Source organism: Chiloscyllium plagiosum, unplaced genomic scaffold (genome assembly GCF_037043375.1).
Source record: "Chiloscyllium plagiosum isolate Xiang-an unplaced genomic scaffold, Cpla_swu_hap1 HiC_scaffold_21, whole genome shotgun sequence".
In the NCBI taxonomy this organism is placed as follows: Eukaryota; Metazoa; Chordata; class Chondrichthyes; order Orectolobiformes; family Hemiscylliidae; genus Chiloscyllium; species Chiloscyllium plagiosum.
In genome coordinates, this window is record NW_028270159.1 from 30309445 (window position 1) to 30329093 (window position 19649).

Genomic DNA, 19649 nt, shown 5'->3' on the forward strand with positions numbered 1-19649 from the left:
TAAACTCTCAATCTGCATCACCCAGAAAAAAAGCAAATGCATCACCAGCTGCAGGGTTCTCTCTCTATGCCTTGTACTATCCTGACTTGCAATTACATCATTGTTTCTCCAGCGTCATGGGGTTGAACTTCCCTTCTTCACAGCGTTCTGTGTATCCACACCACAGTTCAAGAAAGTGGCTAACCACTAACTTCAAGGGAAATTTGAGAAAGGCAGATTCTATCCTTCCCAGCAAGACTCACATCCCATGGATGAATGTAAGAATACTCACTCCAATCACACACTGCTCTAACAGCCAGGTGATGAGTAAGCAAGCAATGGAATATTCTAAGCAAGAAATAAATCAGTTGCTCTCACCTGTCTCTCACTGGGTGTTTCATCACTGAAGAGGGAAGACTGACAAAATCTCAAGGAATCTGTGACAATATTGGAAACTGCGCAAGATTTGATGGTTCAGAACCTGGGGTTATTGGATAACTTTGTAAAAAAAAAAGAACTTCAGATGCTGAAAATCAGAAACAAACTCAGAAATTGCTGGAAAAACTCAACAGGTCTGGCAGATCTGTAGAGAGAAAGCAGAGTTAACATTTTGGGCCCAGTGACCCTTCTTCAGATAAGTAGACAATTAATCTCGTGGCTGTTGTGGAATATTTCTGTGCACTGCATGACCACTGTGTTGTGCTTTAGAACAATGGTGTTATTCAATTCAAAATAATAATGTCTGTGAATTTAGGGATGCCATGTATAAGTGGGAGCTCATGCTTGCTTCATTCCTCACCCCTACTATTCTGCTTTTCCTTTTTTGTATCTGTTCCCTTTCTTTCCAACTGAATAAGGATCATACCAAAAATAAATCTACGCTAGCTATATTTACCTATACCTCTCTATAAACTCAGGCTACCAGGGAGGGAGGGGGTGAGTGGGTGATAGATCTTTGACTGCAGGTTCTTCTCACGAGTTACTCTCAAATATGTTCACACAATCCGCACAGGAACAATAAGCTGCTAATTTTGGCCGGGCCTCATTTTGTTCCTGAAGTCTGGTGGGCTGACTGTTTTAGATCTTGGGTTAAAAACAATCCCTGCGTTGTGAAAGCAAAATTTGACTGGGTCAGTTGCCATGGCATAGTTACCATGCCAGCCGCTAGTCATGGAGTGACTCTCCTTGCTGCAGGGTTTGATGATAATTCGTTTTTAATAAACCAATTACAACTATACAAATTTGAATGAGACAAGCAAATACATATGTAGAAACCAGCTGACGGAAGAATACTTATTTTTAGACAATTACTTCCAAGGCCTGGGATTTATAAGCCTGAAGCAGGTCAAACTAATTTATTATATCAGTACTTCTCATGTTTTCACAAAGTATTTTAATAATGAACAAAAATACATCAACATATTAGGCTGTGAGAAAGACAGAGTCATTGCTTTGGGAAAATTTAGTTTTGCACATAGTAAAGGGTTGAGTACATTGACTACACCATTTTTTGGTCTCTTCATCAATTCTTGTGAAAAGCTGTTTGTGCAAAATTTAGCTTACTTTAATAGCAGAAATGTTACTATTCAGATTAATTAGCTTAACAATTTAAGCAGCTTCACCTTGTTGTTGTTTCTGAAATGCTAATATGTTAAATTACTTTTAGCTGCCTAGTATTATCACTTATCATTGCCATGTAAGGTGTGTGACTAATATATATTAACACATATTTTAATATCAATTATTTTAGAATTTGACATTTGAATCATAGTATGTTGGTTTGGTTTGTTGTTAATAAAGACGTTTAATAGTTAACATATTTCTGTAGCCATTGTGATTTTGTTTAAAACAGTATTAGAGGGAGACGTTGTGCTGTTGCTTTTTTAAATGTGGGTATTGCAGACTGGGCCAGCGTTTATTGCCTATCCCTAGCTGCCCTTAAGGTGGTAAAAACAATGACTGCAGATGCTGGAAACCAGATTCTGGATTAGTGGTGCTGGAAGAGCACAGCAATTCAGGCAGCATCCGAGGACAGGCAAAATCGACGTTTCGGGCAAAAGCCCTTCATCAGGAATAAAGGCAGAGAGCCTGAAGCATGGAGAGATAAGCTAGAGGAGGGTGGGGAGAGAGTAGCATAGAGTACAATAGGTCAGTGGGGAAGGAGATGAAGGTGATAGGTCAGGGAAGAGAGGGTGGAATGGATAGGTGGAAAAGGAGCTGGGCAGGTCGGACAAGTCCGGACAAGTCGAGTTGCTGGAGGTTAGAAACTAGGATGAGGTGGGGGAAGGGGAAATGAGGAAACTGTTGAAATCCACATTGATTCCCTGGGGTTGAAGTGTTCCGAGGCGGAAGATGAGGCGTTCTTCCTCCAGGCGTCTGGTGGTGAGGGAGCGGCGGTGGAGGAGGCCCAGCACCTCCATATCCTCGGCAGAGTGGGAGGGGGAGTTGAAATGTTGAGCCACTGGGCGATTTGGTTGATTGATTCAGGTGTCTCGGAGATGTTCCCTAAAGCGCTCTGCTAGGAGGCGCCCAGTCTCCCCAATGTAGTGGAGACCGCATCGGGAGCAACGGATACAATAGATGATATTAGTGGATGTGCAGGTAAAACTTTGATGGATGTGGAAGGCTCTTTTAGGGCCTTGGATGGAGGTGAGGGAGGAGGTGTGGGCACAGGTTTTACAGTTCCTGCGGTGGCAGGGGAAAGTGCCAGGATGGGAGGGTAGGTCGTAGGGGGGCGTGGACCTGACCAGGTAGTCACGGAGGGAACGGTCTTTGCGGAAGGCGGAGAGGGGTGGGGAGGGAAATATATCCCTGGTGGTGGGGTCTGTTTGGAGGTGGCGGAAATGTCAGCGGATGATTTGGTTTATGCGAAGGTTAGTAGGGTGGAAGGTGAGCACCAGGGGCGTTCTGTCCTTGTTGCGGTTGGAGGGGTTGGGTCTGAGGGCGGAGGTGCGGGATGTGGATGAGATGCGTTGGAGGGCATCTTTAACCACGTGGGAAGGGAAATTGCGGTCTCTAAAGAAGGAGGCCATCTGGTGTGTTCTATGGTGGAACCGCTCCTCCTGGGAGCAGATACGGCGGGGGCGGAGGAATTGGGAATACGGGATGGCATTTTTGCAAGAGGTAGGATGGGAAGAGGTGTAATCCAGGTAGCTGTGGGAGTCGGTGGGTTTGTAGAAAATGTCAGTGTCAAGTCGGTCGTCACTGATGGAGATGGAGAGGTCCAGGAAGGGGAGGGAGGTGTCAGAGATGGTCCAGGTAAATTTAAGGTCAGGGTGGAATGTGTTGGTGAAGTTGATGAATTGCTCAACCTCCTCGTGGGAGCACGAGGTGGCGCCAATGCAGTCATCAATGTAGCGGAGGAAGAGGTGGGGAGTGGTGCCGGTGTAATTACGGAAGATCAACTGCTCTACGTAGCCAACAAAGAGACAGGCATAGCTGGGGCCCATACGTGTGCCCATGGCTACCCCTTTGGTCTGGAGGAAGTGGGAGGATTCAAAGGAGAAATTGTTAAGGGTGAGGACCAGTTCGGCCAAACGAATGAGTGTGTCGGTGGAGGGGTACTGTTGGGAACGTCTGGAGAGGAAAAAACGGAGGGCTTGGAGGCCCTGGTCATGGCGGATGGAGGTGTAGCGGGATTGGATATCCATGGTGAAGATGAGGCGTTGGGGGCCGGGGAAACGGAAGTCTTGGAGGAGGTGGAGGGCGTGGGTGGTGTCTCGAACGTATGTGGGGAGTTCCTGGACTAGGGGGGATAGGACAGTGTCGAGGTAGGTAGAGATGAGTTCAGTGGGGCAGGAGCATGCTGAGACAATGGGTCGGCCAGGGTGGTCAGGCTTGTGGATCTTGGGAAGGAGGTAGAACCGGGCAGTGCGGGGTTCCCGGACTATGAGGTTGGAAGCTGTGGGTGGGAGATCTCCTGAGGTGATGAGGTTGTGTATGGTCTGGGAGATGATGGTTTGGTGATGGGGGGTGGGGTCATGGTCAAGGGGGCGGTAGGAAGAGGTGTCCTCGAGTTGGCGTTTGGCTTCAGCGATGTAGAGGTCAGTGCGCCAGACTACCACTGCGCCCCTTTTGTCCGCTGGCTTGATGATGAGGTCAGGATTGGAGCAGAGGGATTGGAGGGCTGCGCGTTGTGAGGGTGAGAGGTTGGAGTGGGGGAGGGGGGTCGACAGGTTGAGGTGGTTAATGTCCCGGCGGCAGTTGGAAATGAAGAGGTCGAGGGCAGGTAATAGGCCAGCGCGGGGTGTCCAGGTGGATGCAGTGTGTTGGAGGTGGGCGAAGGGGTCCTCGGAAGGTGGGCGGGAGTCCTGATTGTGAAAGTAAGCTCGGAGGCGGAGGTGACGGAAGAATTGTTCGATGTCACGGCGTGTATTAAATTCATTGATGCGTGGACGGAGGGGGACAAAGGTGAGTCCTTTGCTAAGGACTGATTGTTCGTCCTCAGTGAGGGGGAGGTCTGGGGGGATGGTGAAAACTCAGCAGGGCTGGGAGCCGGGAGCTGGTGTAGGTGTAGAGCTGGGAGTGGGGTCGGAGCCAGTACCTGGAGTGGGTGTGATGTGGGGGGAATGGGGGTAGAGTCATGAGCAGGGGTAGTGTTCCCCTCGGGGTTCTGGGGGGTGGGGATAGTGACAGTGTGGTCTGTGGGGGGCGTGTCAGCAGAATGCAGGTGAGTGGCGCTGGTGGGGGCGGAGGTGGTGGCAGACACAGCAGTAGGGGTGACGGAAGTCACTGAGCGTGTGGCATCAGCGATGATGTGAGGGCCGGAAGTGGCTGTGGGAGTGGCCATGATGGGGGCAGAAGTGACATCATCAATCAGCGTGGGGGTGGTAGCTGCATCAGCCACATGGCTAATGGTGTTTCCGAGGCCAGGGGAATCTTCTGGAATGTTTGAGGAGCGCTGGTTATGGAGGTGGGTAGATAAAAGTTTGTTGTACTTACAGTTTTTGATGTTTGAGATGGAATTGAAATACTGTTTGTTGAGAGTATGAATTCTCCTGAGGATGTAGTACAGAGTGGGTCCTTTGCAATTCTGAGAGAGTGTGGCCCTCAACTGAGGCAGGGCAGACTGTAGAGAGGTTAGGTACCGGCGCATTGCTGCAAGCGTGGAGCGGAGGATCTTGATGGAGAACCGTTGCTGGTGTTTTTGAATCTGTAGTCTGTAATTTTGTCCTGTTCGGGTCCGAACTCTGCTGGTTTAAAGGTGGTCCGGAGTCCGTGTGGGGTGAGTTGGTTACGGAGACAGGCACTGAGGAAGCAGATGTGGCTGTGATAGCGAGTTTGTTTCAGGACATGGTTGAAGAGCTTCAGGGCTGAGGGTGAGCTGCTTTCTTGAACTGCTGCAGTTGTCTGCCTTTAGGGAGGGAGGCTAGGAATTTTAACCCAGTGACACTGAAGGAGCATGATGGCTTCGTGGGGAATTTACAGGTGGTGATGTTCCCATGTATCCGTTACCCCTTCGAGATGGTAGTGTTCATGAGTTTGGAAGAGGTGTCTCACGAGTCTTGGTGAATTTCTGCAAAGCATCTTGTGGATTGTATATACTGCTGCCAGTAGGCATCAATAGTGGAGGGAGTGGGTGCTTATGGGTGTGGTGCCATTCACATGGCTTGCTTTGGCCTGGATATATAAATCTTCTTATGTGTTGGTGGAGCTGTACTTATCCATGTAAATGAGTCGTATTCCATCACATTTCTGATTTGAGCCTTGTAATTGGTGGACAAGCTTTGGAGAGTTAGCAGATGAATTACTTAATGCAAACTTCTTAGCTCCTGATCTGCTCTTGCAACCACTGTATTTATATGACTAGTTCAGTTCAGTTTCTGGTCTATGGTAACCCCGAGGATATTGATAGTAGAAGATTCAATAATGCTAAATTGTTTTCACTTGCAGAGTTTATGGGTGCCCAAAATGAATAGTGTGGTACATTTGACACTTAGTTAGAAAGTCAGAGATCGACATTTTTCTTTTGATTTGGGGAAACACCCAAAGCTTAGGTCAAAAAGAAAACCTTCTCAGTTTCAGTTTGGGGCAGTTTTCAGGAGTCTTTGCTTAAGATAGATATGCAAAACAATCGCTCCTGAGATAGGGACATGATTCAGAAAGGTCAAGCAAAATGTTACCTCAGCATAAAGAGTTTAGTTTAAAAGTTCCAGATAAGAATTACTTGGTTAAAACCCTGAAAGGTTTATTTGAAGCTGAGAAAATCAGTCACATGATGAAGGAACCAGGAAGCGGCTATCAGATTCTCAAGAAAAAACACCAAAGCCACAGCTAAATTATGCCTTAGAGATGTAAAATGTGATTTTTGGCATTAATGAGATTTATTTTAAAATAAAAATGTTGAAATCTTTAACTTTGTGTTATACGTTAATAGTCGAAGAGTGTGGTACTGGAAAAGATAAGCCGGTCAGGCAGCATCCGAGGAGCAGGAGAATCGACATTTCAGACATAAGTCATTCATCAGGAATTCTCCTAGTTATATGTTAATACTTCAGTTTACTTTCTTATATCTTCATTTCCTTTTGCATAATAAACTTCTCTTTTATTGTTAAACATGACTCTGTAGGATTCTGTTCTGAAAGATCACCTTGTTAAAAAAAACTGAGCTATCAAGCCAGATTTCAGTCTGGCATCTGACTTGTCCAGTAATAACATCAGTTGGAATCATGACATTATAGATGTCACTTCTTAAGCAAAGTTCAAGTTAGTGCATTAAATTATTTTTGAATCAGAGTACATATTTTAAATATTTTGTCATGATGATGTAAAAGGCGGACTACCAATCTTTAAAACTTATCAACTAACTTAAAAGCTTTCGACTTTGAATTGAGAGAAAGTAGTTGAAAAATAAGCTGGGACGCTTTAAAATGGCTGTCAAAATTACCTGATCTGAAGGAACCAAGCTCAACAAGAATTTACAAAGGAACAATTAGAAACATTCCTGAAACTGTCTACCGCATCCCAAAAAGAATATCCCAATGAGACCTTCAAAAGTCTTTGGAAATGAGACTTCCTGGATACAGGCATTGCTGTGACAAAGGCCATCCTTTGAAACGCATTAAGCAAAAAAAAGTATGGAATCTCCTTCTCTACATATTGAACGGGAAATTCTGACAATGGACCATCGATATATATATTTTTAAAAATGTTGGCTCCCATTGTGGGCCAACAGCCAGAATGTACATATTGAAACTCCTTCTATGAGTAGCCATGATTATGCTTTTGTTACAACATACAAGATACAGTAACTCCTCACAGAATGTGAGAACAATGCTCTCAATTTACAGTTCTCAGGTTAAGGCCCTGTTTCTGTTAGAAGTGATCACAGTGATGCAGTCTTTAGAAATAAAAGGCACTTCAAGGCTAAGACACTCACCTTTGGAAAAGGACTGACTGGAGTTGAAAGAGATAATTTCTAAGAGAACAACTAGCTTAGCTGCAAACCCAACCATAACGGGAAAATCAACATCAGAACATATAAATCCTTCACTTCAGAACAGGATTTGTTTTGCCAATTCCATCTCCTTCCACACGTGTGTCTATAAGGGAATGGCACACGATTCATGACGGGTTTTGTCTTTTTATTAAGTTTTAATCTTTACTACAATAAACCAACTCCATAATCTTGATTGAATCAAAGAGATCCATCTGGTTTGTTTCCACTGGTTTCAAAGTCCTATTCAAGGAGATATTGAATTGGCAAAAAGCACGTGTTTAAAAATTCAAACTTTGTCATACGAACCTCAGGAGTAAAACATGAGGAACATATTCATCCTTCCAGTAGTGGTCGCAATAATGTATTTATATTTCTCACTTTGGAATTTCCCACGCTATGCTGCATTTCTCCAGTAATAAGGTCAGGTCAGTTCAGCCATCCTCATCTGTGTGCTACTGGCAACGAGCATGTGGGTAATAGGGATAATGAGCTCTTCCCTGAAGAAAAGCAAGACAACTCTACTTTGGACAGCTTGGTCCCAATTATCCTGCTGGGATCAGCCAATAATTAATGACAATACATAGCTTTTTGTGACCAATGTCAAAACATGTCAAATAACACTTCCCAATCACTGATGCCTGCTCATATGATTCTGCAGCAATAAGCCTGACGCTTTTTTTAAATTCATGTAGACCATTGTTGGCAAGAAGAATATTTATTCACCATCTTTAATTACCCTTGAGGCAGAAGGGTTGAACTGCCTTCATGAACCCTCGCAATCCATGTGATGTCAGTATTCACTTTGCTGTTGGACATATGAGAACTCAAAGATAGAACAGAATTTTGAGTATTAAGAATTTGCATCTGAAACCTGCAGGTGACAGCAATTTAGATGCAAAAGGCATTTCTCTAGGAACTGTTTCTCTGGGATCTTTATAGAAGTTTGAGGCAGCTCTGGACCAAAGTTTTTTTTTTGGAATAAGTGTTCAATTGATATCCTAAGCAGTTGCAAGACAGCTTCAGAATTCTATTTTATTATATTTAAATTCCATTTTCAAAATTACACAAAATTTATTTCACAGTCTCATCATTTTAATGAGTACTCCTGAGACAGGAAATAGAAAATGTTGAGTCCTCAAGCTTAAAAATCCAATTAAAGTTCCATAAATATTTGACATTTAATCTAAAACCACTAAAAAGGAGTACAAATGGGAACAATATACAGATTCAACACTTACAATAGCCAATTAATATTTTATGTAGATTTTTCAGATGTCTAATCATATAATTCCAATTAAAATACCATAAATATTTGACATTTCATCTGAAATCATTAAAAATGAGAATAAATGAACACAACATTGCAAATGAAGTATTTAAAATGAATTTTCCATTTATCTAATCATGGAATATTAATTCTAGAATTATGTTTCTATATAATACTAATTTGCAAATTCAACAGTTAGAATTTAACAAAACATTGGGAAGCAAAATGATCACAAAAAATTTTCTTTGTCTACCCTATTTACTTTACAGGTTTCTATTGTTTTAGACTGGGCATGCACTGGAATAAACAATGTAAAGTGGTGAATAATTAGTCAAAATGGACCTGAATTCATTAGCCCAGATCAGCTCATCCACATTGCAAACTCTGTTTTTTACCCTGATCAGGGAAAAAAAACATGTTTATTTTCCCATAGCTTTTCGGAGACATCTACTGATGAAAAGGCCTTCAAAGCCAAATCAGTGCAGCAAATGTTGGAGGGAGCAGTGCAGAGAATCTGCCTAAATGCTGTGTCACTTCTTATAGCATTAGCTGCTGCATTCTGGTATGTAAAGTTCAAAGGTCTTAAAAAAGATGTTACCTTCTCTCCATAGCTAAGTGACTCTTGGATAGGCACATGGATGGAAGTAAAATGAAGGGTATGTTTGTTAGTTTGGTCTTAGAGGAGGATAAAAGGTCAGCACATCGTGGGCCGAAGGGTCTATACTGTGCTGTACTGTACTGTACTGTTCTATATTCTATAACTATGTAAGATAAGGTGGATGCGCTAAGTGGTTGTAGATGGTAGGGTGGTAGATGGGTCATGAGGCAGGTGAGTGAGATGGATTGAGAATGGATGGGATGGGAGAATTGGGATGGGGAAAGAGGAGAAGAATTCAGGATGGGGTTGTGAGAGATAGATAGTTCAGGGAGATACAATGTAATCCATGCTTCATGATGGAGCAGACGTGGGGCAGCTGAAGATGCATTTCTGCTGCATAAACTGGACTGGAGGGTCCTTCATTACAACACAGACAGAGTGTGCTGCATCATCCTGATGTGTTGTGCAATGAGATGATGTTATAGATACTGAGGAGATGGCAGAATGAGGAGTGGTCTTCTAAAGAAGAGGATAAGGAGAGGGGAGTCCTCCTTATGCATGAAACAGCTCAGTCGTATCAGACACTATAATGAAGGTAGAACTTCATTGGTACCCAGTTCCAGTTGATAAGAGCTGGCTGGAGTAGAACCATCATGCATGGCGTTTGGCTTGCAATGTAAGGATGCTCAACACCCTCAATTCATTTTACATCTGTCTGCTTCTGCTGGCTTCAAATAAAAACTCATGTTTGTCCAATTGCTAGCCTGTACGTGAAGTTGTCCTCCTGGACAATGGCAGGATGGAGACATCCAGTGGACACTGTGGAGAGTATCAGTGACTCAGAGTGTGTATATTCATGAAATGTATGCAAGGACAGGTAAAGTGTGTGGCCTGATGGTTAAACAGCGATTACAATGAAAGAATGGGGCTTTGCGTGGGAGTGCCAGCATGTCTTCATAACTGCCAGTAAGGAGCAATGTCAAACTGCCAATGTTTGTCTGGGTGCTTAGCAGCCCTTTAAAGATGGTGCAGGAACCTGCAATGCTAGATTTTTTGGCAGACATCAACTGAGAGATGAGTTGTTCTGAGAACCACGTTTGGTCAGATGGGGGTTAGAATCATGGGGACAAGAGGGGTGACATAAATACAGGGTAGGTTGTTAATAAGACAAGTGAGATATGAGAAATCTTAAAGGAATATAGTGTCATAACATCATATAGCACAGAAACAGACCGTTTGGTCAAGCTAGTCTGTGCTGAACAAATTTCACAAACCAAACTAGTCCCACTTCCTTGCACTTGGCCCATATACCTCCAACCTTTCCTAATAGTGTAACTATTCAAATATTTTTTAAATGTTGTAACTGTACCTGCATCTATCACATTCTCTGGCAGTTCTTCATAATATGAACCACTGTGTGTAGAAGTTACCCTTCAAGTCTCTTTTTAGATCCTTCTCTCTCACCTTAAAAATTTGCCCCCTTGTTTTGAACTCCCTACTTTAGGGAAAAGACATTTGCTATTCACCTTATCTATGCCCTCATAATTTTATAAGCCTCTCCAGGGTGTTGAGCATCCTTACATTGCAAGCCAAACGCCATGCATGATGGTTCTGCTGCAGCCAGCTCTCTAATCTTTTATGAACATTATCTCTTTGAATTATCCTTAATGTTAGCTGCCAAAAATATCTCAAATCCCTTTTTAGACCTCCTGATCTCCTTCTTAAGAATGCCCCTACACACCTTATAGTCTTCAAGAGATTCACGATCCCAGTTGCCTACACCTAATATACAACTCATTCTTATTCTTGACCAGAGCCTCAATATCTTTATTCATCCATTGTTCCATACTCTACCCTTCACTCAACAGGGACGTATTGTCTCCGAATTCTTGTTTTGTCACTTTTGAAAGCCTCCCACTTGCCAATCATCCCTTTACTTGTGAACAGTCTACTCCAAATCAACTTTTGAAAGTACTTGTCTCATACCCATCAAAATATGCCTTACTCCAACTAAGAACTTTAACTTTTTGATCAGGTCTATCCTTTTCCATGATTTTTAAAAAAAAAGTTAATAGGATTATGATCACTGGTCCCAAAGTGTTCCCCCACCAACATTTCAGTCACTTGCCCAGCTTGCCAACATGACAAAGACCCATGTTTCCACTCCTCTCAGTTAATGTTAGTTAATCAACCCTTTATCTATGTTGATATAATAACGATGTGCTCTTACCATCTGCAACAACTTCTGATGTTCTTTTGAAAGTCTGGGAGTGCAATGCAATGTCTCAAAATTAAACCTGGACCTTTCAGATGTGAAATTAGGAAATACCTTTCGCAGGACTTATACACTTAATGGTAAGGTCCTAGGGAGTGTTGCTGAACAAAGAGACCTTGGAGTGCAGGTTCATAGTTCCTTGAAAGTGGAGTCGCAGGTAGATAGGATAGTATAGGTATGCTTTCCTTTATTGGTCAGGATATTGAGTACAGGAGTTGGGAGGTCATGTTGCGGCTGTACAGGACATTGGTTTGGCCACTGTTGGAATATTGCGTGTAATTGTGGTCTCCTTCCAATCGGAAAGATGTTGTGAAACTTGAAAAGGTTCAGAAAAGATTTACAAGGATGTTGCCAGGGTTGGAGGATTTGAGCTGAACAGGCTGGGGCTGTTTTCTTTGGAGTGTTGGAGGCTGAGGGGTGACCTTATAGAGGTTTACAAAATTATGAAGGGCATGGATAGGATAAATAGACAAAGTCTTTTCCCTGAGGTGGGGGAGAACTAGCGGGCATAGGTTTAGGGTGAGAGGGGAAAGATAGAAAAGGGACCTAAGGGGCAACTTTTTCACACAGAGGGTGGTATGTGTATGGAATGAGCTGCCAGAGGAAGTGGTGGAGGCTGGTACAATTGCAGCATTTAAAAGGCATTTGGATGGGTATATGAATAGGAAGGGTTTGGATGGATATGGACTGAGTGCTGGCGGTTGGGACTAGATTGGGTTGGGATATCTGGTCGGCATGGACGGGTTGGACCGAAGGGTCTGTTTCCGTCCTGTACATATCTATGACTCTATAAGTGAGATAGAAGTTCAGAATCTTCTTCCACAAAAAAAATGCTTGATTAATTATTAATTTTAGAGCTGAATTCTATGAACTAAAAGATAAGTATTAAGGAATATGGGACAAAATGTTTCATAGAATTAGGACACAGTATCAGCTATAAAATTATTGAATGGTGAGGGGTGTAGATTTAAGGTGTCAAATAGTCTACTCCCAATTCCATACTATAAAAAAGTGCAACTCAAAATTCAGAACGATGCACTTTGGTTCCTAAAATTAGAGGATTAAATGTTTGTTCCACATCTATATCAAGCAGTTTGGCACAAAGATCATTGGGAGAGAAACAAACCTATTGTTTTCTAATATTTCTACATCTGAATTCCAATAAAACTCAAATCTTGCACTCTAATCTAAACATTCCTCATGACTACTACTATTTAAAGTTCAAACAATCAGTAAATTCAGCTTGTAGATATGGATACTTACTGGCAGATAGACATGTAACTCCCTCCCTGTTTGACTCTCATGCCCCAGTTGACATCCACACACTCAATTTTTGATTGATCATTCGGGCAGAGAATTCCCTTTGAGCAGCTGTTGCTGTCACCATCCATGTCATGTGTAGGATAAGGCAGTAACACATGACAGCTGACCAACTTTACCCAACAATTCCTCACTAGGTAAAAACAATGACTGCAGATGCTGGAAATCAGATTCTGGATTAGAGTGATGCTGGAAATGCACAGGAGTTCAGGCAGCATCCGAGGAGCAGGGAAATCGACGTTTCGGGCAAAAGCCCTTCATCAGGAAAGAGGCAGAGTGTCTGAAGGGTGGAGAGATAAATGAGAGGAGGGTGGGCGTGGGGAGAAATTAGTATGGAGTACAGTAGGTAAGTGGGGGTGGGGATGAAGGTGATAGGTCAGAGGAAGGTGGACTGGAAAGGAAGATAGGCAGGTAGGACAGGTCATGAAGGTGGTGCTGAACTGGAAGTTTGGAACTGGGGTGAGGTGGGGGAAGGGGAAATGAGGAAACTGGTGAAGTCCACATTGATGCCCTGGGGTTGAAGTGTTCCGAGGCGGAAGACGAGGTGTTCTTCCTCCAGATGTCGGGTGGTGAGGGAGCGGCGGTGAAGGAAGCCCAGGACCTCCATGTCCTCGGCTGAATGGAGGGGGAGTTGAAATTTTGGGCCACAGGGTGGTGTGGTTGATTGGTGCGGGTGTCCCAGAGATGTTCCCTAAAGCGCTCTGCTAGGAGGTGTCCAGTCTCCCCAATGCAGAGGAGACCACATCGGGAGCAATGGATACAATAAATGAGATTGGTGGATGTGCAAGTAAAACTTTGATGGATGTGGAAGGCTCCTTTAGGGCCTTGATGGAGGAGGTGTGGGCGCAGGTTTTGCAATTCCTGCGGTGGTAGGGAAAGGTGCCAGGATGGGAGGGTAGTCACGGAGGGAACGGTCTTTGCGGAAGGTGGAAAGGGGTGTGGAGGGAAATATATCCCTGGTGGTGGAGTCCATTTGGAGGTGGTGGAAATGTTGTCAGATGATTTGGTTTACTCAAAAGGTTGGTAGGGTGGAAGGTGAGCACCAGGGGGTTCTGTCCTTGTTACGGTTGGAGGGGTGGGGTCTGAGGGCAGAGGTGTGGGATGTGGACGAGATGCGTTGGAGGGCATCTTTAAACACGTGGGAAGGGAAATTGCGGTCTCTGAAGAAGGAGGCCATCTGGTGTGTTATGTGGTGGAACTGGTCTTCCTGGGAGCAGATACGGCAGAGGCGGAGGAATTGGGAATGCGGGATGGCATTTTTGCAGGAAGTAGGGTGGGAACAGGTGTAATCCAGATAGCTGTGGGAGTCGGTGTATTTGTAAAAAAATGTCGGTGTCATTAATGGAGATGGAGAGGTCTGTTCTACGTAGCCAAAGAGACAGGCCTGGCCAACCCATTGTTTCAGCATGCTCCTGCCCCACTGAACTCATCTCTACCTACCTCGACACTGTCCTATCCCCCCTAGTCCAGGAACTCCCCACATATGTTTGAGACACCAGCCATGTCCTCCACCTCCTCCAAGACTTCCGTTTCCCCGGCCCCCAATGCCGCATGTTCACCATGGATATCCAATCTCTCTACACCTCCATCCGCCATGATCAGGGCCTCCAAGCCCTCCATTTCTTCCTCTCCCGACGTCCCCGACAGTACCCTTCCCCCAACACTCATTCATTTGGCCGAACTGGTCCTCACCCTTAATTTCTCCTTTGAATCCCCCCACTTCCTCCAGACCAAAGGAGGAGCAATGGACACCCATATGGGCACCAGCTAGGCCTGTCTCTTTGTTGGCTACGTAGAACAGTCCATCTTCCGTAGTTACACCGGCACCACTCCCCACCTCTTCCTCCGCTACATTAATAACTGCATTGGCGTCACCTCGTGCTCCCGCAAGGCGGTTGAGCAATTCATTGACTTCACCAACTCATTTCACCCTGACCTTAAAATTTACCTGGACCATCTCGGACACCTCCCATCCCTTCTTGGACCTCTCCATCTCCATTAATGACGACTGACTTGACACCAACATTTTTTACAAACCCACCGACTCCCACAGCTACCTGGATTACACCTCTCCCACCCTATCTCCTGCAAAAATGCCATCCCATATTCCCAATTCCTCTGCCTCTGACATTTCTGCTCCCAGGAAGACCAGTTCCACCACAGAACACACCAGATGGCCTCCTTCTTTAGAGACTGCAAGTTCCCTTCTCACGTGGTTAAAGATGCCCTCCAGCGCATCTCATCCACATCCCGCACCTCCGCCCTCAGAACCCACCCCTCCAACTGTAACAAGGACAGAACGCCCCTTGTGCTCACCTTCCACCCTACCAACCTTCGCATAAACCAAATCATCTGATGACATTTCTGCCACCTCCAAATGGACCCCACAACCAGGGATATATTTCCCTCCCCACCCCTTTCCGCCTTCCGCAAAGTCCGTTCCCTCCGTGACTACCTGGTCAAGTCCACGCCCCCAACCCACCCTCCCATCCTGGCACCTTCCCCTGCCACCGCAGGAATTGCAAAACCTGCGCCCACACCTCCTCCCTCACCTCCATCCAAGACCCTAAAGGAGTCTTCCACATCCAAAGTTTTACCTGCACATCCACCAATATCATTTATTGTATCCGTTGCTCCCGATGAGATCTCCTCTACATTGGGGAGACTGGACGCCTCCTAGCAGAGCACTTTAGGGAACATCTCTGGGACACCCGCACCAATCAACCACACCGCCCTGTGGCCCAACATTTCAACTCCCCCTCCCATTCTGCCGAGGACATGGCGGTCCTGGGCCTCCTTCACCGCCGCTCCCTCACCACCCGACGCCTGGAGGAAGAACGCCTCATCTTCCGCCTCAGAAGACTTCAACCCCAGGGCATCAATTTAGACTTCACCAGTTTCTTCATTTCCCCTTCCCCTACCTCACCCCAGTTCCAAACTTCCAGCTCCGCACCGCCCTCATGACAGGCAGGTATCCACCTATCCACTCCACCCTCCTCCCTGACCTATCACCTTCATCCCCACCCTCACCTCCTCACTCCCAAACTAACAAGAACTTAACTTAATCTCACTGATATCTGGTCACTTCTTTTTAAACTGAAAAGGATATAAAGTATCAAAAAGTCTTGTAGCCATTTCTCAACATAGTCTGTTCTGATAGATTCTAGCTTATTACTAGTATGTAGGTATTTTATGGAAAAATCATGTTCAGATCTATATGTACCTGTTTATACCCCATACCTTTCAGTCTAAGTAGAAGTGTGTCTTAGTGAAAGGGTTTCACTTCAATCTTAAGGCTGTCAAAATCTCCTTCGAGAAGATTAACATTTAAAAGGAAGTTCAAATTTTAGGTAATAGCAGAATGGATGACATGACAATATTTCATGTATTAAGATGTTTACTGTAACAGATTAAAAGCAGTATTCACTAAACATTATTTCTCTGTGCAACTTTTGTTTTAAACTACAAGGTTTTTTGCGGATGATGATTCTGAACTTTTGATCTTTTCCTGTGCAGCAGAACCATCTCACAGGGACAACAGGTTTCCTGGAGATTTCTCAACGAGCTAAACAGGTAGAAATATTTTGCAGTCTCATTTTAACTCCGAATATTTGGTCTTTCTGATCCATGACTAAGGTCCCACTCACATGTGAACCTGTGTTTTCCTGTCTATTGTTGGTCATCCTCTCGTGGATCTCGGCAGACTACTAGGATGAGTTTTCAGGGATACCTTAAAAATCATTCCCCCTTTTAAGTCTGCATCATGTGGGCCTCGTAGCCAGTAGAAATGCTGATTAATAACCCTTGTAAGTCCAACTCTTTTATCTTCAAAGTAAATGGTCAGTTGAAAGCACAACTGTTTATAATCCAACATTCTCAACACTTTTCCTAGACTTTGGGGATTCACAATTATCCACTTTTAGAAACATGACAGCAGCCTAGCTGCTAAGTGGGAACACCTTGCACCTCTTCTCAATGAAACAATTTTGGCCTCCTTTAATCTCTAACAATCAAACCACTAAAAATTTGTTGCCAGGCAGAACTCAAAGATCGCATGGTCACCCTCATTTACCATAATAAGTATCCCAAAACATGTTCTGACAAAAATCTTTTAAACTAATTAGAACAAGGAACATTTACAACATTTGCTGAAATACAAAAATGCTCATTCTACAGTATAGTAACAGATTTTATTCTTCTAAAAACATTATATTTTTGTACTCCATATAAGATTATACTCTCACTTCAGTGCTTGAGATGATCGAAGAGTAGAAGTCAGCACTTGGCTTGACGTTTGCTTTCCTACCTCAGTAGATGGTTCTGGATTTGAAACCCCGCCCCTATGCCAAACGTGACAGTCCTGGCAAGTCAAGACCAGATCTATGGCTTGGAATTCCAGGTCACAATACAGCAAAATACTTTAGTTCAGTAGGTATGTGACGACTCTCTTATTGGTCACTTTGAAATGGCCATAGAAGGCATGCTTATTATTAATCACCCTGTGATTCTGTTAAAAAAAGCATATCCTGAATTGTTCCCTTTCCCCATTTTTGGATGGTGTCCAAAATTCCAACTGTCCAAGTCTCGATAGTTTTTTTTTGGGAGAGTTCCACGTTTGCACTACCCCTTCATGAGCAATTGTTTCCTGATTTCACCCCTAATTAGCCTAACCGTAACCTTGGTGGTAGTGAGTACTGCAGATGCTGGAAGTCAGAGTCAATAAAATGTGGAGCTGGAATAAGCACAGCAGGTCAAGCAGCATCAGAAGAGCAGGACAGTCTTCATCTCTTAATTGTTGTGAATTTCTCTACCAAAGGAATGGCTTCTGTCTATTCACCTTCACAATGACTAACCAGAAGAATTCTATATAAATTCTGTAATGAATACCATACAAATCTGCAACATGAATTTCAGCAAACAGATATCACAGCTCTGTTTTTGGTAAGGTACTTGATGAATCATGTTGATCATTTAAATTAACAGATGTGGCTGACTAATTGTGATTTCCAACTTCACAAAGTTGATTTTCAAAATAATTAATAGCTGTAAAAGCACATATACGTGTAAAATTGGAATTAACGCACAATCATAGTTTTTACTAAATTCTCAAGGGCAAATAGAAATGAGCAACAAATGCTGGCTCAATAGCAATGCTACTTTCCATTAATTAATTAATAAAATCAAAGTGGAACTGGAATTTATCTTTTATATGTCATTATGTAACTGCATGGAAGCAGCAACACTAGTGCAAAAAAGCAAATAAACTGCAAACAATGTCTTAGACATAATACAGAGAGTTGGGAGAAAATAGTGAAGTAAAAAATAGTGAAGTTAAAGAACTAGAAGGAAACTCAGAACAGCAACATTATGGACTGGTCTTAAACTGAGGAATTAAGATACATACAACTGCAGCGACATAGGCAAGAGCAGTGCAGACAGAATACTGTTATGGACCAGACAAAACCTTCTCAAAATATGTCAAGGAGATAGCCTCAACCCTAACTTTCACCTTATTCCAAGGCATGTGATTTGATTGGTCTACTATTAGGCTCTAAGCAAATCACACTTTATTCTTACAACACAGTGAAAATACAAATAAGAAAAGAAGAATTGGTATAACTTTATTCAAATACCTGGTAAAATAATATATATTTTACTCATAAATCATCAACTGTTCCAATATAGCAGCATCCCACAAACACACCTTTGCCAAAGGCTAATTCAGCAACACAGATTTTGCTAATTTCCTATCTTGTACAATGCAGGAGAAAATAGCACTGAAAGCATGAATCCAGCATCTGAGAATGAACTCAAGCTTTTCACTGCATCAGAGAGCTGTATCTAGCAGCTTCAAACCTCAAGTTAAACTGAAAGCAAAACTAAAACCCTGGGTCTGTGTGAGCGTGACTCCACCCACTTATGCTTCTTTAGTCTAATAAAAACAAACACTCAGCGAACTCAAAGCTGTTTAGCCACTGCTTCTGAAGTAGACATTCTATCACCATTGGCAACACTTCTCTGCATGTGAAACAGTACAGAACAAATTCCTTTTAAAGGCACAGTACCATCACAATAATGCTAACACAGATCTGTACAGGGAACTCCCAGGGATGAGAAATGCACTCACAATTGTACTTTCTCCCTAATCCTCACAGCTGAGCACATTTTATTGTTGGCCCAGTTTCTTACTACCTTCTTGAATGCCACAGCCACCATAACATCTTCCTTAATCTCAACTTTCTCCTTGATCTCATCTGCTGCTGAGCTCCTGCTTCTCAAATCTCATCTGTTGTCACAAACTGTTCTTCCTCTGCCTTGACCTCTTTCTCAGACTCAATGTGATCCTTTTTAATCTCTGCCTTCATCTTGACCATCTTCTCCATCTCAATCCCGTCCTGCAATGTGCCCTCCTCTGCCACCACAACCTTCTTCTCCTCCTTTGTTTCAACCTCCTCACTTTTGTCGTCATCTTCTGTTACCACATCTCCCTGGACCTCCTCCTCCACCAATATGGCCTATTGTTCCTCCACCTCGACCTTTTCCTCCATATCCTCAGTCTCATCTGCCTAAACCTCTTCCTTGGTCTTCACCACTACCAACATGAGCTGCTCCTCCTCAGCTTTCACTTGCATCTTGGCCTCTTTCTCAACCACAATATCTTCTTCCTCCATCTGTGGCAATGCCTGTGGCGTTCACTGAAAAATCAAAGTTTTGTTTTACACAGGCAAGAAGGTGACAAGAGCTGAGAGCAACGTTTTTAAATTCAACACTA